Below are 22,150 nucleotides of genomic sequence, written 5' to 3'. Positions count from 1 at the left end.
TCATAACTTATAATCCCTTACATAGTGAGATTATGACAACCCTATCTCTACAAGCAAATATGTGATAAATCATCAATAAGGCACCTTGACCTTCCTTGATGCCTGTCTACACTGCTCACAGAACTTCCATGTCTGCCTGTATTACAATTTCCAAATCCATTTTATTCTCTGCTGTCCATTCCCACCAAATGTATAAGTTACTTTGGCATTGTTATATCCCAAGTGTTTTGCTGCATTAAAACGTAGCTGCCACTTTTCTGACCCATCTGAAGGAGTGCTGTTTGGCTATTAACCACTCTCCAATCTTCACATAATCTGTAAATTTTGATATTGCGCCTTCTTCACAGAATGGTAAGATGCACACTTGATATAGAGATAAGAAAATAAAGGAAAAAACTGACTCAAGTAAATAATACGAAGGTCTTTGAGATAACAGAAGAGGAGAAAAAGCAGTGTGTACTGGAACTTAAGTTTGAGCACAAGTTTGAGCTTCTGCAGACTGCTCAGGACCAAGATATTGACGAGGAATATTACACTTTCTGAAAGTGATAAAGCCCAAGAAACCTATAGGTAAAAAGAAATCCAAAGAAGAAAAAATTAGTCAAGAAACACTTGTCATGATAAACCAAAGGCAACAAATGAAGAGCAAGATAAACACTGACAAAGAGAAAATTGAGTATACTGAGCTATGCAAAGCCATGAGAAAGAGACTCAGAGAGGACATAAGAAGATTTAACACGAAAAGTAGAACGAGCATTAAAGGGAAACAAAGGACTTAAATCAGCAGTGATGAGCAGTAATACAGAAAGACAAATGATACTGACACTGAACAATAGCAATGGTGTACTTATAAACAGCAGAGAAGGCATAATTCAAATAGCAGAAGACTACTATAGAGAATTATATACAAAGAGCGAGGGAATGATGCCAGCAGTGGGGAAGATGGATTGCAAATTAGTAACATGTATGACATACCCGATATTCTTCCTGATGAAGTAGAACATGCATTGAAGAAAATGAAGAATCAGAGAGCCCTGGGGAAAGATGAAGTTACTGTAGAGTTGTTAAAATTGGGAAGAAGAGACTTGATACAAAAACTGGCAAGACTCTTTACAAAATGCATTAGAAAAGGTGTGATGCCTGAGGAGTGGAATAATGCAATCATAGTTTTGCTGCATAAGAAAGGAGATAAATCAGAAATTGGAAATTATAGACCAATTAGCTTGTTATCCCAAATTTACAAGTTGTTCACAAGGGTCATTACTAACTGATTAGAAAGAATACCTGATGAGAAACAACCGAAAGAGCAAGCTGGCTTTAGGACAGGATTCTCAACTATGGATCACCTTCACGTAATATCACAGCTAATGGAGAAAGCAAATGAATGTTTCAGACAAACCGGGATATTGCTCCTCAGTATGTGACTGTATATTTCCTGAATGCTATCCATCAAAAGGTATTTGAATCCATACAGCATAAGGCGATGTTTCGGGCACTGGAAAGACAAGGCATAGATACCCCATATATTATGATTTTGAAGAAAATATATGGGAATGCCACCTCCTTTATTAGACTAAACAAAGAGAGTAGCAAATTTAAAATTGAGAAAGGAGTTCGACAAGGAGACATATCTCCGAAGTTGTTTACTGCTGCCCTTGAAGCTTTCAGAAGATTAGACTGGTCGCAGAAAGGAGTCAGTGTGGATGGAGAGTACCTAAACCATTTACGATTTGCAGATGACATTGTGGTCATAAGCCACGATCCCAAAGAATTAGAGGACAATCTTAATCAGTTATGCACAGTTAGTAAGGATTTTGGACTAAAGATGAATATGGCTAAAACAAAAGTAATGATGAACAAGTATGCCACAGAAAGGGACATAATGATTGAAGGAGCAGTAATTGAAAAGGTGGAGTCATATACTTATCTGGGACAAGTTATTAGCTGTAATAATGATAAATAGCTGGAAGTCAAGAGAAGAATAAATTTTGGATGGATAGCATTCAGGAAATATAGTCACATACTGAGGAGCAATATCCCGGTTTGTCTGAAACATAAAATAATGAACCAGTGTGTACTGGTTCATAAAAAAATTCCATAAGCCATGGTGGTCCATCCCCACCATGGCTTATGGAAGTGAAACTTGGGCACTCACCAAAAGAATGGAAGAGAAGCTGAGAACTACACAGCGAAGAATGGAACGAATTATATTGGGAATCAGGCTGTTAGATAAGAAGAGAATCACATGGATTAGGCAGCAAACTCAAGTAAAGGATATTCTTATCAAAACTAAAGAACTAAAACGGTCTTGGGCAGGACACACAGTTCAAAGACATGATGACAGATGGACTAAGAAAATAACAGAATGGTACCCAATAGGAGCTAGGAGAAAACCTGGAAGACAACGGCAGAGATGGATAGATGAAATTCATGAATTTGTGGGTAGTAAATGGATGGCCGTTGCACAAAACAGAAGGAACTGAAAAGTTGCTGGAGAGCTCTTCATCCTGTAGTGGATTGAAAATGGCTGATGATGATCCTTTCATCAATGTCATTTAACAAAATCAAAAACAACAGTCGTTCCAGAACCACATTTGTTTCCTTTGGGGGAACCTACTTCTAACATAAGACAAAAGTGAAGGGTCCTGGTTGACTTTGTCAAATAGATAACCAGGTTAGTTAAACATGCTTTTCCTCCCTAACAAAGCCGCTTTGCATATCCATCAGTATTCCATTTCTGTCTAAATGTCCCTATATTGCAATCTGATTTTTCCTGTTACAGTCAGAGTGAACAGAGTCTTACTTGCCTTTGGGCTTGAAAGTTTTTCTAATAAGCAGTCAATATCACTAATTTCATACTGCTCAGCCTCACTGGCACAGCTTCTCCTCACTATGAAGGGTCTTTTGTTTGTAAAGATCAATGAGAGATACCTGTTGAATTCATCAGTTAAACCATGTCTTTTCATTTAACAACTGCAACTTCTTTCTTCCTTTTCCAACTAAGGACTGCATAATAACCCAAGGTCCTGAGCTGGATATCACCATTCTTCTCTTTCTTGGTGATTCCCTTCTGATTCTTGTTCTCTCTCTCTCAGGGTAATTCAGAAATTTTTTTTAGCTGGTGCAGCAGCATAAGCCTTAGACTTCCTTGCACCATATGCTATTAATAATAATAATAATATATTGATACAGTAATCATCTATTTTGCTTAAAAATTTTGTATCCTCCCTGGTGAGTTTCTCTCCCACTTGATCCAGTGAATGAGGGACAGACTGAATCAGTCATTAAGACCTTCACACTTGCTCCTCCATTTCACCTGCATGTAGAGGCTCATCATTCTCTTCACAATTCTCTGGTCTGTAGCATAATCTTACTCTCATTTTACCTAAGAATCCAGTTATTTCACACTATGCATACATATAAGCAAGCAAGATTCCCTACTGGACTGGTATGTATGCATACTTTTGAATCTTGGAAAGCTTTTGTTGCACTCAAACTACTTTTGATAAGCATGACTTTCTCCTTCTACTCCTATCTCGTCCATCTTTCCTAAATACATCATACATACCATAGTGAAACACATTTGCTATTTCTTGTTGACATTACCTTTCCATTAGTTAGCCCTATTATGTCAGTGACTTGTCGTTTGAATTCAGTGATTGCATTGAATACATGTCTGACATTACTATAAACACAATTAAGACTAAGTTTTGTGTGTAATTTGTTATCTGGAGAGTTCTGCTCTTGATGTTATTTAACCTTGTTTTCCCCCTAGCATTAGCTTCCCATTCATTTGGAACATTGCTATCCTCAGCACATCTTGGTAACATCAGCTGTTTCAGCAACAGATAACTCTTTTAACATGTGCAAATGTTACTTTGGCCCATGATATCAGATAAATGCATATATCTGTTACCCCCCCCCCCATCAACTAGCAGTATCCTTGAACCCTAAAAGAAATTTTGCACTGCCTTGGTTCAAATGTATTCTGTCTCTACAAAATAGATTCCTTCTGCCTACGAGTGCAGGCCTTGCTGATAAAAATTTCCCACTGAAGCCATGCAGTGATGACCAGAGGCGGATTTAACGGCGTTCGCACTGGACGCATCCCCTGGGCCCCGACTTCTGAAGGGCCCAAGCAAAACCCCAACAAATTAGTTGAACTAATATGTTCAACTATTAGTTCAAAACTTTGTGATTATTATTATGCTATTATTAATTATATTATACATATATTATATTCAAATTTTATTGGAAATAAAACATTAATAGTACATAATATTTTTTATTTATTTAAAAAAATGGTTAACATGTATTTTTATTTTCCCTGTCTCTCTCTTTTTTTTAAGGAGCCCAATATTTTCTTCTGCACCCGTGGCCTCAACCGACATTAATCTGCTACTGGTGATGACCCTAAAATCTTTAACTAATTGACAAGTCTTTCAACATACAATCCATCCTATCACACCACACTAATTACAAACACAGACATATTCTGACCTTATTCATGCCATTTTTTCAGCATGGTAATGTATTTATGCAAAAGATCATTGGTTTGTGTGCATTTAACAACATTATTCCCCACATGGATAATGATGCTCTCTGTACCTTTCTTTAAAACTTTACAATCTGCTTGTGACATTAGCATTAGTTAGAGGCATATGATGCAAAAAAGCAAGCTTTTACAACATCAGCCAAAAAAAAAAACTTCCCATTTCACCCGTCCATATGCTCCAAAAGTTTGTCCACTTCTTCCTTGAATTTATTTAAGCTATCAATTTCCACGACAGATGGAAGTTTGTTCCAGCAATTAACTGCCCTTTGGCTAAAGGCAAATTTCCACACACCTATTTGACAAATGTTTTCCTCAATTTCAGTTTATACCTCCTCACGTTTGTAATCTGAGCAAGAGGAAGAATCTCTTGAGCCTGTTCAATCCTACTCAGGCCTTATACACATCAATCAGATCACCTTGCAGCCTAGTCTCAAGACTGTAATTTGCAGAACTTAGCTTTTCTTGGGAAGAACACTCCTTTGTTCCCTTCAACAGTCTTGTTGTCCTCTGTACTTATTCTAGCAACTCTACATCCTTCCTAAAATGAGGCTTACAGACCTGTATGTAGTACTCAAGTTGTGGCCTCACCATTGCCTTATACCTGTGGATAATCACCTCCTTATCCCTGCTAGCAAAATTGCTGTATATCATTGACAAGACTTCATTACCTGCTCTGGCAGCCTGTCTATATCTGACTGCACAATTACTGCCAGGTCTCCACTTCCCTGAGTGTAACACCACTCAGATGGTACATTTCTCTGGGGTTATTGCTACCCATATACAGTACTTTGACAAATTCAATGTTAAACTTCAGTTGCCACTTCTCAGCCAAACTTTTCTAGATCCTGTTGCAGTAGTATACTGTCATTAACAACCCTGCCAACCTTTGTATCATCTGCAAACTTCGACATCAAGCTTGATATACCTTCATCAATATCATTGATAAATATACAAAACAGTAGTGGGCCCAACACTGAACAATGGTTGACACCACTAATAACATTAGTCCACGACGAGCAGTGTCCATTGATTACCACTGTCTTCTCCCACTCAACCACCCTTTTATCCATTGTAGCAACTTGCCCTTAATGCCATACTGATCCAATTTGTACAGTAGTCTTCCATGTGCAACAGTATCAAAAGCTTTCCTGAAATCCAATTATATGATATCAGAATTATTTTTTGCATTCAGTTCCTTTGTGATCACGTAATAGTATTATCCATGAGTATTATCGTGGATATTATATGAATGAGTATTATCCAATCGAATTGGTCAGACAAGACTTACCCTCAACAAACCCATTCTGTTCTGAATTATTGCTGCACTCTTTTCTAGATGATCCTGCAATGTTTTTTAACCTGTAACTCCATTATTGTCTCTGGAACAGAAGTTAAACTAACAGGTCTGTAATTATTCGTGTCACCCTTTGTGAATTGGAGATACATTTGCACATCTACAGTCCATGGGGACCTCCTCTGAGTCCAATGATACTCTCATAATTATGGCTAAGGGTTTTCTTACTTTCTTTTGCTGGCTCCTTTAACATAACTGGATAGATCCCGTCCACCCCAGGTGCCTTTCTTATGTTTAACTTCAATAATATCTCCTCCACTTTGCTCTCTGTTATTACAAAATCATTTAACTCCCTGTTAGAATTTGATAAACTTCTGGCCTTCCTATCCCTGAATAACTCATCATGTGTGAATGTAAATGAAAAATACTCATTCAGTTTGGCAGCTATCTGGGAATGATCATCTACAATCAATCTATTGATATCAATTGAACCAATCTGATTCATCCCCTTCCTTTTAAAGTTTCTTTAAATAAAGAAGTCTTTGCTGTTTTTCTTTGCATCCTTAGCCAATGATGTATCATAATCTGCCTTCGCTTGCCTAACCTCTTTTGTGACTTGATTACAGACTAGCTTATATCTACCATAGGCTTCTGTCACCTGATAATTTATACTCATTTTTCTTCTCTGCCATGAGTCTCATTAGTTCATCTGACATCCATTTGGGCCTAAACCTAGAACAGTATTTCTTAGTTTGAACAAAAAGCCTAGTAGCTTCCAATATTAATTCCTTGAATGCTTCCCATTTAGAATTTGTTGTTGGTAACATCATCAGTTGGTCCCCCCATTGTATACAATTTAAAAAATCTCTGAGACCACTGTAGTCACCTTTACAAAAGCAAAAACCCTTCCATTTACCCCTGATGGTAGTTAAATCTTTAAGTAAATCTGACATCAGTACACTGTGATCACTGCCACCTAGTGGTTCCTTTATCTATAAATTCTTAATGCCCGAATAATCAGTGCTGATAATTGGATCTAGAATATTATTCCCTCTGATTGCTTCTCAAACATGCTTCTGTAGAAAACAATCATCCAATAAATCCACAAAAGTCTTGCTAGTATTCAAGTAATTTACCCACAAGTTCCAATCAATAACTGGTAAGTTAAAATCCTCTGTAATAACACAATCTGATTTACAGACCCATTCTATTTCTCTGTACAGTTGTTTGTTGTACTCTTTAGAGTCATAACAAACTCTTACCCTCATTTTTGTTTCACAGTGCTTATGTCACAACAAACTAACTCAACATTGCACTGTCCATCTATGTCAACTAGATGTACTTCCTTAGATTTTATCTGTTTCTTGACTAACAGCATAACCCCTCCTTCCCGTCTGTCCTTTCTGTACACATTGTACTCCCCAAATTCCAATTCTGCATTCCTTATATCTGTTTGACACCACGTCTCTGACAATATCCGCCTTTGATTTCTTGACCAGCACTTCAAATTTATTTACTATACACCTAGCACTGGTGTACTTGTAAGTATACCTGCACCTGTTCTTACTCTTAGTTACTCTAACACAGCCCATGTATTTACTTGTTTCATGACTCCCAGCAGTTCCTGAAATCCATAGCAACTTACTTTCCAGGCTGCTGCTCATTACAATAGAAGCAATGCAAGAATCATTTCCACTTCTGCCTGCGGCTGCTGTTAATCTATTAGTCTGTGAATCTTCCCAAGCTAGCAGTTTTCCTACCCACCTAACAGTTCCTCAATAGCATCAGCAAATATTCTTGCACTCTTTCTCTTTAAGTCTATCCCATCCCTGTAGAAGCAATCTCTCCTGTTAACAAGCACAGACGTCACTGAGAAAAATTCTACCCCATGAACCTTGCACAACCTCTCCAGGGCCGAATTGATTGACAAGGCTCTCATCATATACTCCCTCCTATCATGTCTTAGCAGAATTGCAGACACTTTCAAATTTAACCCTAACTCGTGACTTTTTTCAACATTGACCTGTACTTGTTAAGTAAATCTGCAGCTCTCCTACACTTAACGTCATTAGTGCCAATGTGTACAATGATATCACCTTTTTTTTTTTGCCCTTAAAAGATATCTGCTCTAAAACATTATCAGCTTTTGCCACTGGGAGACATATCCTGGTCCTATTTCACATATCCTTTTTTCACAATATATTTCCCTGAGAATTGAGTCACTGACAATAACTAGCTCCTGTGGGACCATTGCATTCTGCCCTGAAGATTGCTGCTGTATTGACTGGTGTGCAAGAGTGAGCTATGGCATTGAGTTGGACAGTTGAGAGCTTGATGGGCTCCTGATTTTAATTCCTTTGAGGGCGTCTATCAGACTCTTAACTCTCATTAGAATGCTGAGTTGGCACCTAATTTCTTCACACTCTCTGCACCTAGCGTGTGCACACACACACACACACACACACACACACACAAAGACATCCTCCATGGCTAGATCATATCCTGTTCCAGAAAGGTCTGCAAACATTTCACATTTTGCACATTTTTATAGAGTGTGATTGATTGGAGAATCGCCTCCTGAGGTGTGCCCCCAACCACAAAACTTCCACTACTTTGTGCATGTTGCTTTGCTGCACTAGTCTTGGGCATGATTTCTGTTTAAATACAATTTAATTAACAATAAAAATTAGTAAGATTTATAAATTTAATTGACAATACTATACTAAGTTAACAGATCCTAATACAGTGCCGCATATTATGTTTTCTAGTTTTACGTTATACCTTACGCTATCAAGTTTGAGTTCTTACGCTATGCTGGTGGAATACTAAATTTCACCCTAATGTAATTCTAATAGATATTTAAATTTATGAGATTTACTATTTTTGGTATACAAAATATACTAAGCATGCCCACATAGAGCTAAATTAAAAACATAGTATGTAACAGATTTCATAAATGAAATTTATTTATGAATGAAATTTTAAATATAATCGTGTATTATATCTTGCTGGAAAAATTGATTTGTGTTATGTTGAGATGCAGGCTGTTCATCCTTCTCTTTATATGCTATTGACTGATTTGTTTCCTGTCACTGATTTAGCATAAAATACTTCTTCTTCTGAAATGATTCTGATACTTCTGAAATGAAAATAAACTAATTTTATATGAAGAAAAGAGAGGGGGAAGAACACTTGTAAGCATGAGAGAGATGTTACAAACAACTGCACTCATACAGCTAAACATGTGCACTGAAGAGCAAATAGTGTGGATTGAAAAATCCAAATAACTCATAACTCATGGTGAAAAATCCTATGTCCTCTGCCTGAGATCAGCTGACTAAAGAGGCCTTTAAAAATTCCTGCATTCTCCAGTAGGATTTGAAGTGGGATATGAGAAATTTAGCCATGCTGCATTAAATGGTAATAAAGTGGAAATATGGAATGGGCTTTTTTATACGGAGGGAGTAAATGGAGCATGGAGGTGGGGGGGAGTGGCAGTTTGTCCATTGTGCATATGAACAAAGACACAGTATTGAGTTTGTAACATGATACTCATTAGCATTAGTAGAGGCATATGATGCAAGAAAGCAAGCTTATACAGCATCAGCCAAAAAAAAAAAAATCATACATCCATTCCCCTCTAAAAATTTGTCCAGTTCCGCCTTGAATTTATTTAAGCTATCAACTTCCACAATGACAGATGGAAGTTTGTTCCGGCAATCTGCCCGCTGGCTAAAGGCAAATTTCCGCAAATCTATTCTACAACTGTCTTGGCTGCCTCCGTAGCCAGGTGGGAAGGAGCAGCAGTGCATAGCACATGCTTCTTGATTAGACCGGGGTTCGAGCCCGTTACCACCAAATACGGAGGATGCGGAAAGGTCAGGGAACGACCACCGCATATCCCGGAGCAATATGGCCTTAGTTGCTAATGGTCCTAAAAACTAAATAAACAAACAACTGTCTTTCCTCAATTTGAATTTATGCCCTCTCGGGTGTATAATCTGAGCAAGAGGAAGAATCCCATCAGCGTTCAGCTTGCTCAAATCATTCAAGGCCTTGTACACCTCAATCAGATCACCTTGCACGTGTCTAGTCTCCATACACTGCAATTTGCAGAACTTAAGCCTTTCTTGAAGTATAAATTTTTGTAATAGATCATTTCTTAATTCCTCTATCTGTCCTTGACATATATAGGAATTAAGATACCCCCATGAGCTATCCATTTAGAGAACTTCATATCAGATCATATAGTTATTCCCAAGCCCTTTTAGTGTAATTATCTGATGCTGCTCAAGTGGAATATTTTCCTGTGATCATTTCTACTGTAGGCAAGACCATGCATTTTTCATTTCTCGCTCATTTAAATAATTCATGTAGGTTTTGTTGAAGTAGCATACCTTGATTGTGGTCATTAAGCAATCTGTCTATTTTGACAAACTAAAACACATGTGAAACACCTATTATCAATATCATTAATAAATAATATAAAAAGTAAGAGGTCTGGTTCTTTGGGACCGTACTTATAACAATTCTGTGGAAAAATGTGGCAATTTATTACTGTTCTGTATCTCTTACACTTAATCATCCCTTTATCCATAATAGGAACTTACTCCTAATACCACATTTCTCTAATTTTCATAGTAATTGTTCTTGCTTCTTCCTTTATATAGTGGCATAGTGTTTTGATTGGGGGGTGCCTCCAGTGGTTTCCCACAGCTGTGAGGTATACTCTGTGAAAGCCAGATGTGTGAATAGTGTGTTGTTTTATGAAATGAAGTGCTGTGTTGTCATCTGGCTTTTTGCCACGGGGCCCTGATTGGGACTCCACATTGCTCACCTCTACCCTCTGGGAAGTAGCCAGGCAGACCCAAAATCTCTGGCTGGTCTCTGCCAGGGTCACCTGAGCTTCCTGACAGAGACCAAAAAAAAGAGAAAGAGTAGGAAAATGAGGATATAGTTTAGGGGGAGAAAATAGGGAGATAGGATGAGCCTTGAGGATATGAAACTTGGTCAGTGCCGCTTTGAATCCTACAAGTATGTAGTGAGGAGACTACATACTTGCTGTAACAATGCAAGCAGCAGCATTTTAAATGGAGATTTTTTAATAGCACACAAATTGTGACTTTGATGCACTGCCACCTTACTGCATGCACAAGCCAGATTGCACATAATTTTTGTGCCCTTAAACATGGACTGTAATTTCTGGCCACCTGCCAACTTCTTAACATGTCAGAATTTGTATACTCTATTTCAAGATATGTGTATTGAACATAGATGAAATATTTTGAAAACTTTCCATCTTCAAGACTCCTTTTGCAAAGGTTTTAATAGTAATTCCTCCAGTCTCTGATGAGTTCAAATCCAATCAGAGACTGGAGGCATTCTTAATGGTCTCTTCACATTAATTTATTAGCCAATCTCAGCCAAGGAAGTAGAAGTTTTTTTCTGCATTAATTATTATGGCCTTTTCAGCTCACACAATATGCAAATAAATCCATGAATACACACTTGTACATACTTTAAGATAATATGGAGTTGCACATAATAACCAAAGTACAATAGAAGCTCTCTTGACTGACCTCTCCACATTAACTGACATACCCCCTTCCGTCTTTAAATTTTTGTCTGATTCTGTGGGTACTGGTTCAGTATGCTTGCAACTAGTGTATTCTACATGCCGTTTCTTTAGTTGTATGCTCCCGGAGAAGGTAGTTGTGTGTTTGTTCCAAACCTTGCACCAGTAACATTATAATTACAGTACGTAATTTAATTAAATTTACATACAATGAAATATTGAAATGAAATATAAAAAGAAAGTTAGTTACTTTCCTATAAAAAGTAAGGTGGATGCTCAGGAAAGGCTCAATAAAGGATAGTGTATATATGTTATTATAAGCTATATGGTGCACGAAAGCCTGAAGCTTATGCTGCACCAGCCAAAAAAAAATTCTGAATTACCCTGAGAGACAGAGAGAACAAGAGTCAGAAGTAGAAGGGAAGCACCAGCAAAGAGAAGAATGATGCCGCCAGCTTGGGATCCTGGGTGTGCCAAGCCCAACCAGATGCGAGTCCCTTTCTTCCCCCCGCTTTTTTTTATACATATATACACTGGTGTTCAAAGAAAGTGCATCACCTAGGAATTTCACATTTCTAACCTTTTTTGCGATGGTATGTTACATTAATGACTATCTTCACAAATAGAAATATAAACGAAAAATATTTATTACTAGTTAAGGCAAAGCTAAGTAATATTTGATAGGTGCACTCAAAATATTCCAAAATGAGCATTTGCAACCTTTATACAACAGTTTTGGTAAACACGACAATTATGGCTGAAATGTTATCATTCTAAATGGAAAACAAAATGAAAAGTTCACCAGGTGCAAACTAATATTTAGTTGAACTGCCTTTGGCCCTGATGACAGCAGCACACTGTCGAGGCATTGACAAGATGAATTTCTGAAGATAATCAACTGATAGTTTGTGGTTCCAAACATGAATCATGGCTTCCTGAAGTTCACAAAGGGTCTTTGGTTTCTTTCTGGCAACTGCAGATTCCACTAGATGCCAACAGTTCTCTATAGGATTCGGATCGGACTGTTTCCTGGCCAGCTAACAGTTGTAATGGATCTTTCTTCCAACCATTTTTTCACCTGTAACAAATGTAAACACATTACTGTTGAACCTCTAATGCAGAAATTAAGCTAAAGTAACTACAGAAGTGCCTACTTACACTTTTCGCCCAATGACAAGGAGCAGAGTCATCCTGAAAGATGCAGTTACTTGGCAGGTTGAAATGGTCTCTAATGGTTTGCAGCAATTTTCCTTCCAATATAGCCAGGCTTAAATGCCAATGGATAATTGGCATTTACAGAACCTTTTATAAACTGCAGGTGACCTACTCCGCAATATGAAATGCACCCCCATATCATTTAGCTGGTAGGGAATTTCACTGTAGACACCATACAGTCTGGATGGTATTCTTCACCCTGTGTGTGACGAATCATTTGTCTCCCATCAGAGCCATGCAGGGTGAATTTCTTCTCATCCAAGAAAATAACTGACTTCCATTGCTTGGGGATCCATTTGACATGCTCCTTGCACCAAATTATTTGGGCCTTTTTCATTTTGTGTGTGAGGAGGTGCTTCTTCTTAGGATGATGAGCTACAAGTCCATTTTTGAAGAGGCATCTTCTGACTGTTACTGTTAAAGATAGTACCACTTTAATATAGTGGTACTATCTTTAACAGTAACCACTTTACCATAGTCTTCTGACTGTGACTGTTAAAAATAGTACCACTTGCTACCACTCCTGTATGTTCTTCCCATTCTCTTTTCAGCTCAGACAAAGAAGTTTTAAGGTTTGTAAGACATAAGTGCTTCAAAACGTGGTCCTATTTTGGCATAGAGACTCGTTTGCATCTGGTTCCTTTTGTCCTATCAGTAGAACCAGTATCCTTGAGTTTGGAAGGAGATCTACTCACTGTCGACTGATTACAAGACACTCTATAAGCAATACGACGGGAAGAACGTCCTTCCTCACGTAAAACACCAATAGTACTCATTCTTCATGGCGTCAACTGCACATAACTCATCAGCTGTTAGCTATATAAGCACACTCTGCAACCCTTGCAGAGTGTGCTTATATAGCTAACAGCTGATGCAATATTACATCATCACCTGCACGTGTCAATCTTATCTGATGCAATCTGTAAGAAATATTGCCATATGCTTACGTTATTCGGACAACAATTACAATTTTAAGGGTTAATGCACTTTCTTTGAACACCACTGTATATACACCGATGAGCCAAAACATTGACCTCCTACCTAATATGATGTTGGTCCTCCACATGCAGCCAAAACAGCTCATACCCGGCAAGGCATGGATGCTACAGGATTTCTAAATGTGTCTTGTGGTATCTGGTACCAACACATAACTAGCAGATCCTTTAATTCCTGTAAGGTCCGTGGTTGAGATGCCTCAGATCGGAGTTGCCGTTCCAACACAAACCACAGATGTCTAGGGAATTTGGAGGACAGGGCAATACCTGGAAGTCTTCCTCACATTCCGCAAACCAGTCTTGAACAATCCGGGCAGTATGGCATGGCACATTACCCTGCTGAAAGACTGTTGCCACGAAATTGTGTACCTGGTCAGCAATGATGTTTAGGTAGGTGGTAGACATCAGAATGCCCGGCACATGAATGACTGGACCCAGGGTATCCCAGCAGAATATTGCCCAAAGCATGACACTGCAGCCACTAGCCTGTTTTCGTCCCATAGTGCATCTAAGTGTCATCACTTCCCCGGGTAAATGATGCACACATATCTGTCCATCCACATGGTGCAGCAGGAAGCGTGATTCGTCGGACCAGACGACCTTCTTCCAATCACTCAAAGTCCAGTTTTGATGCTCGCATGCCCATTGTAGGCACTGTCGCCGGTGAACCGTGGTTAGCATGGGCACTCGGAGCAGCCTGCAGCTATGCAGCCCCATTTTCAGCAGGGTTCGATGTACTGTGTGTTGTGACACACTACTCCCATCACCAGCATTCCAGTTACCGGCGAGTTGTGCCACAGTCGCCCTTCTGTTGCCATGTACCATTCGGGAGAGCCTTTGCTCACCTCGAGCATTGATGAGCCGTGTTTATCCAACATCTCGCCAGTAGTTCATGGGTCCTCCCCCTCCTCAGACCACTTTCAGTAGGTACTAACCACAGCTGTGAGCACCCAACCGGCCGTGCCATTTCAGATATGCTCTGACCCAGTCGTCTGGCCGTTACAATTTGGCCTTTGTCAAACTCACTTAAGTCCGCTGCCTTTCCCATCTGAAGAACAAGAGTAACACTGATTACCATGTCCTGACCCACGCACATGCCGTAGTTTACCTGCAGTTGCTTCAACTTGCATAACAACTTGCTGGTCATAATGTTTTGGCTCATCAGTGTATGTATAGTACATATAAAAAAAAATCTGTTGAATTAGGTATGACTGGGACAACTAAAATATTGGGGGGACGGAATTAAAAATATAGGATTTTGCATTCAATTTATTTTACCAGTTGTTAAGTTCTTGCTCAACTTAAAAGAAACCAAAATTAAAGATAGTAGACAATACACAATGCTGTGGTTTATTCAAGAAAGACAATGCAGAACTCCAATCAGTGGACTCATAAAAGTAGCATCAAAGAAATGGCCTTTGTCTTCCATCAAAAGATTGATGGTGCAGAAAGTTTTATAACAAGTAATGGATGGCTGGGACATTAGAAAAATGGCCCAGCCAAGTATTCAAAGTGTTTATTAGCCTGCCACTCAAAAATTTACAGAAGATTTAAGGTAATTTATTAACAGAAATAAAACTGATTGTAAAATAACTACAGTATCGACAAAACTGGTCTAAATTATAAGATGTTACTGACAAAAACAACTGCAAAAATGTAAGGTCTAATGCAGCAGGAAAGAGAAAATTATGGTAGCCACCTGCACCAATGCAACTGAAACTCATAAATTGCCAATTTTTTTTGTTGTCAAATCAACTAATCCTAGAGCTTTTAAAAATAAATTGTTCATTGTTTACTACCATTGACAAAAGAAGCATGGGTGGACTCTGGATTATTCCAAGAATGATTTTTCATCAAGTTGTACCTTCTGTAAAGAAACAGTTGAAAAAACTAAACTAACCAAAAAAGGATATTCTTTTTCTGAATAACGTTCCTTCACATCCCAATTGTGAGAAACTTAAGGACATAAATAGGCCATATTTTTAACCCCAAATGTAATATCATTGATTCAACCTATGGAATCAAGGGTTTCTAGAATATCTAAACAGAAAATATAGTGAAAGTTCAGTTTGGGGAAAAATAGAAAACATGAGTATAGTATCTTATAGAATTGTGAAAAGTCATCAGCATCAGAGAACGTGTTTACAGTATTGCATTTATATGGAACAAAATTCCAAGTTCAACTTTTACTAAATCTTGGAGAAATCTTTTGCCTGAGGAGGACAACACTAACAAAAAGTTTGAAGTACAAGAAGGTAATGAAGAACATAGTTTATTAACTATGTTCTTTATTATCTATTAAAATATGAAGAAGAGATTGAATAAAATCTCTTCTTCATAGAGGGACCAAAAATTTCTAATGTATCTACCAAAAATGCCCTATGATACAGTTTTACATTAAATTGAACAGCAGCCTGATTCAACAGTGAACAATGTGCTGTTTAAGAAAAAAGTGGAAGGACTGTGCCACAAAAGTCATATTTCATCTTCTAAACAGATGAAAAATTAGTGATATTATATAAATGAATGTAGATGTATATGTTTTAAGTGAAAATAAAAATTTTATCTTAAGATAAAGATGTATACCTTTTTTATGGGTCTCCGGTTTAACCGAATATTTCAGTTAGTAGTCCCAATCACATTAGATAAGAGGGCTTTCACTGTAGAGAATGTGCCATCTCCCAACCTAGAACTAGTCATCTCTGGGAGATTTATTAAGATATATTTCCTGGAACTTCTGAGTGTTACCTTGTAGTGAAGAGTACAGCATGTAAAATCTACACTCATCGCTGATGTGAATGGGCTGGAGGTTAGAGTGTTCTAGGTCATTAAAACTTTCGAATCAAAATCCCATATGATGACTTGAACACAGATCATTCTACATCACAAAAAAAAAAAAAAAATTATTTCGATGTTGCATTTGTTTCTGTTCAAATATTAGCAAAGGCTATGAGGTCAGTGCTAACATCAGTATTGCACACCATCTGAAACAAGTAATAGAAACAAATGTGTTGTTATTATTGAAAGAATTAATAAAATGGAAAATTATATACGCTTTAATTCAGTTTACAGGATGAAATAAAGTGTACATCACATATAGGTATGTTATGTTAATATATATTTGAATAACATGTTCCATTGAGGTAAATTAAGAATTGCAGAAGAAATATGGTTATGTGGAAAGCTGCCTATTGTAATATTTTTATATTCTTGTATTATATCCCTATATTAAAATAGTTGTGCTTAAGCTGCTCTGATACTGAAAAATTTATGCAGCTTAACCTTATGTGACTGAAATTTACTATGCTAAAACATGACAGATGACAAACTAAATAGATATAAAGCTGGTTCTCTCACTTATGGCAGGTCATGTCCTCAGCAAAGGCACAGTTACTTAGAATAAGCATTCACATAGAAACAATTTATTATTATTATTAATAGTAATAGTAGTACAATAGTAGTAGTGGCATACGATGCAAAAAAGAAAGCTGATAAACACATCAACAACAAAAAAAAAACTCCTGGCATCACTTGCCCATCCCCTACAATAATTTGTCTAATTCTTCCTTGAATTTATTCAAATTGCCTATTTCCACAACAACAACAGGTGGAAGTTTGTTCCAGCAAAGCTGAAAGCAAACCTCTGCACATCTATTCTGCAACCATCCATTCTTAATTTGAATTTATGCCCCTCAATGTGTGCATTAGTATAGGCATATGGTGCAAGAAAGCAAGCTTATACAGCATCAGCCAATTTCACCCACCCATTCACTCCAAAAGTTTGTCTAGTTCTGCCTTGAATTTGTTTAAGCTGTCAACTTCCAGCAATCAACCACCCGCTGACTAAAGGCAAATTTCTGCATACCTATTCTGCAGCTGTCTTTTTTCAATTTGAATTTATGCCCCCTCAGGTTCATAATCTGAGCAAGAGGAAGAATCCCATCAGCATTGATCTTGCTCAACCCATTCAAGGTCTTATACACCTTAATCAGATCACCTTTGCAGGTGCCTAGTTTCCAGGCACTGCAATTTGTAGAACTTTAGCCTTTCTTAGTAAGAGCACCCTTTTGTTCCCCTCACCAATTTCATTGCCTTTCTCTGCACCCATTCCAGCAGCTACACATCCTTCCTAAAATGAGGCCTCCAGACCTGTACGCAGTACTTATGGTGTGGCGTGACGATTAAACACTTAAATCAGATCAAAATGCAGGTACCTAGTCTCCAAAGGCTGCAATTTGCAGAACTGAAAGCCTGTCTTGGTAAGAAAACCATTTCATTCTCGTCACCAATCTGTTTGCCCTTTTCTACCCATTCCAGAGATCTACATCCTCCCTAAAATGAGGCATCCAGACTTTATGCAGTACTCAAGATGCTGCCTAATATTTTTAGATCTTGTCACAATAGCTTACACTGATTACTGTCTTTAACCATCCTGCCAACCTTTGTATCATCTGAAAATTTAATACAGAATTGTTGTCCTGATCTACAGTTTGATATGAATACAAATAAAATAAAATCAACCACCAAAATATAAAGTATCTAATAGTACTCATTATAACTATTATAATTATTTTGATAACTTACTCTCACTAAGTTTTATCACTTCTTGCAGAAATATCTTTCTATTATGTCTTTTTACACATTCATCATTTGGGCACTGAATCAGCCATTTTTAATGATAAAAAAATCACAAAAAATATACTGTATATAGGTGTTTAGGCAATGGAAAGAAACAGACTGACTGATGATAGACTGTGTGACATGTTTTTTTATGCCAAACTGGAAGCAGAACTGGAATTAATATCATACCATAAGTGGGAGTCAGACTAAAGTAAGTGTATTTTTAAAAACTCTCTAAGAATTATTTTTATTTCTTTCTTAATAAAGAAAAAAAATGAAAACTCTAAGAATTATTTTTCTTCATTAAGAACATTATGATTTGATTTTTTAAAATGGTTTTTCAAGTATATATAAATATATATATATATATATTTTTTTTTTTTTTATTATTATTATTATTATTATTATTATTATAAAGAACCACACTAACATAGGCATTTTGCCTATGTTGGTGTTGTATTTGTTGTTTAGTGGTATACAGAGTATTTCAAAAGCACTGTATATGAAAAAAATTCGAAGGTGTATTCTAGGGTCCAAAATAAGAAGAAAAAAAGTTATATTAAACATGTCTGATTTTGAACAATAGGAGAAATTCTATGGCTGTGTTATTTAGAATGGTAAAAATTATTATACTAGTTTTGCCTCATTAGGTATGCTTATCCATATTTATTCTTGATGTATTGTTATTTATTTTACTATTTTAATTATATTTTTACCACTGAAAACTCCATAGTCATTTTTTTAAAGTTTAAACAGCCATAACTTTTTTAACAGTTCAGAAGCAGACACATTTGTATGACATTTTCATATTTTGGGCTCTAGACAGAGGCGGATTTAACAGCGGGCGCACCGGGCGCACGCCCTGGGCCCCGACTTCTGAAGGGCCCACCCAAAACCCCAACAAATTAGTTGAACTAATATGTTCAACTATTAGTTCAAAACTTTGTGATTATTATTAATTATATTATACATATATTATATTCAAATTTTATTGGAAATAAAACAGTAGTACATAATATTTTTTATTTATTTTAAAAAATGGTTAACATGTATTTTTATTTTCCCTGTCTCTCTCTTTTTTTTAAGGAGCCCAATATTTTCTTCTGTGCCCGGGGCCTCAGCCGATCTTAATCCGCTACTGGCTCTAGAATACATCCAAAAATTATTTGTGTATAACTTTGAAATACCTGTATAATCATACAATGTGGGTGAGTGGGGAGGGGTCACATCAATGGAAATTTACTAGTCACATAATTGCAAATTGAAAGAAGATGAAGATCACCTTTAGCAATTCCCTTCATTTTTTCCCAATATCTTATCTCCAGAGTAATCTGTGTTATAACTGAGAGCAGAACATAGGTACTTTTATTTTATTACTTTTTTAAACTTTGCATGAGCATTTATTATCATTAGCCATAGGGTAGAAGGAAGCATGAGGCTTATGCTGCACCAGCCAAAAAAAAAATTTTTCCGAATTACCCCAAAAGAGAGAGAGAGAAGTAGAGAAGTAGAAGGGAATCATCAAGAAAAAGAAGAATGATGATATCCAGCTCAGGACCCTGGGTGGGCCAAGCCAGATGTGAGCCCCTGGGGTTTTTGCATTAGTAGAGGCATATGATGCAAGAAATCAAGTTTATATAGCATCAGCCAAAAAAAAACCCCTTCCCATTTCAACCATCCATTCACTCCAAATGTTTGTCAAGTTTTGCCTGGAACCTATTTAAGTTGCTGACCTCCACTATAACAGATGGAACTATCAACCACCTGCTGGCTAAAGGCAAATTTTCACACATCTATTCTACAATTGTCTTTCCTCGATTTGAATTTATGTCCCCTCAGGTGAATAATCTGAGCAAGAGGAAGAATCTCATTAGCATTGAACTTGATCAATCCATTCAAGGCCTTGTACACCTCAATTAGAAGCACGCAAGTGCCTAGCCTGTAGAAGCTGCAGTTTGCAGAACTTAAGTCTTTCTCGGTCTCACCAATCTCGTTGCCCTACTCTGTACTCTTTCCAGCAGCTCTACATCTTTCCTAAAATGAGGCCTCCAGACCTGTATACAGTACCCAAGGTCTGGCCTGACCATTGCCTTATACTAGGGGATATCACCCCCTTATCCCTACTAGCAAAATTCCTGTATATCATTGACAACATACCATGAGCTACTCTTGCAGCCTTTTTGTACTGTGCAGAAAACTTCATATCTGACTGCGCAATTACCCCAGGTCCTTTTAATTCTCCACTACCCCGAGTGTAGTACCACCCATTTCATACTTACTCTGAGGTTACTGCTACCCATATGAAGTACTTTACATTTGTCAATGTTAAACTTCAGTTGCCACCTCTCAGCCCATCTGCTCAAGTTTTCCAGATCCTGTTGCAGTAGTGTACTATCATTACTGTCATTAACAACCCTGCAAACCTTCGTATCGTCTGCAAACTTAGACATTAATCCTGATATACTTTCATTAATATCATAAATACTGAAAACAACAATAGGCCCACACCAAACCCTGGGGCATTCCACTATATTAAGATTTAGTGGAGTCCTTAATGCCATACTACTCCAATTTGTACAGTATCCATCCATGTGCTACAGTATCAAAAGCTTTCCTAAAATCCAAGTATATGACTGGCGCCTCCATAGCCAAGTGGGCAGGAGCAGCAGTGCATAGCACACACTTCTTAATTAGACCGGGGTTCGAACCCGCAACCACCAAATACGGAGGATGCAGAAAGGTCTGGGAATGACCACCGCATATCCCCAGAGCAATATGGCCTTAGTTGCTAATGCACCTAAAAACCAAATAACAACAACCAAGTATATGATATCAGAATTATTTTTTGCATCCAGTTCCTTTCTGACTACATCATAGTTTCCAATCAACTTAGTCAGACAAGACAAACCCATGCTGTGTCTGAACTATAACTGCAGTCTTGTCTAGACGATCCTGCATCACTTCCTTAACCAGTGACTCCATTATTTTCCCTTGGAACAGAAGTTAGACTAACAGGTCTGTAATTACCCATGTCACCCTTTGATCGTCCTTTGTGAATTGGGAACACATTTGCACATCTTTAGTCTATGGGGACCTGCCCTTGAGTCCAAGGAAGCTTTCATAATTATGGCTAAGGATTTGCTTACTTCCTTTGCTGCTTGCTTCCTTTGATATAACTGGATAGATGCCATCCACCTCAGGTGCCTTTCTTATGTTAAATTTCAACAATTTCTCCTCCATATTGCTCTCGATTATTACAAAATCATTTAGTTCCCTGCCAGAGTTTGATAAGCTTCTGGCCTCCTTCCCTACAGATTCCTCATGTGTGAATGTAGGTGCAAAATGCTCATTCAATTTGTCAGCTACCTCAGCAGGTTCATCAACAATCGAACTGTCAGTGTCAAGTGGACTAATCTGATTCATCCCTTCCTTTTAGAGTTTACATAAGTAAAGAAGTCTTTACTGTTTTTCTTTGCATATTTTTTCTGCCACAGATCTCTCGTAATCCACCTTTACTTGCCTAATGTCCTTTGTGACTTGATTACAAACTATCTTATATCTACCATAGGCATCTTGTCTCCTGATAATTTATGTGCATCCCATGCATTTTTCTTCCCTGCCATGAGTCTTATTAGGTCATCTGACATCCATTTAGGCCTAAACCTTGAACAGTATTTCTATGAAAAGTCTAGTAGCTTCCAAGATTAATTCCTTGAATTCTTCCCATTTAGAATTTGCTTTGGTAACATCATCAGTTGGTTTCACTGTATATAATTTAAAAAATCTCTGAGACCACTGTAGTCGTCTTTACGAAAACAAAAACCCTTCCCCTTACCCCTGATGGTAGTTGCAACTGTAAATAAATCCCACATCAGTACACTGTGATCACCGCCACC

This window comes from Mastigoproctus giganteus, chromosome 13 (genome assembly GCF_048544385.1).
Source record: "Mastigoproctus giganteus isolate SK-2022 chromosome 13, ASM4854438v1, whole genome shotgun sequence".
NCBI classification, from domain to species: Eukaryota; Metazoa; Arthropoda; class Arachnida; order Uropygi; family Thelyphonidae; genus Mastigoproctus; species Mastigoproctus giganteus.
This window is presented reverse-complemented; position numbering follows the sequence as displayed.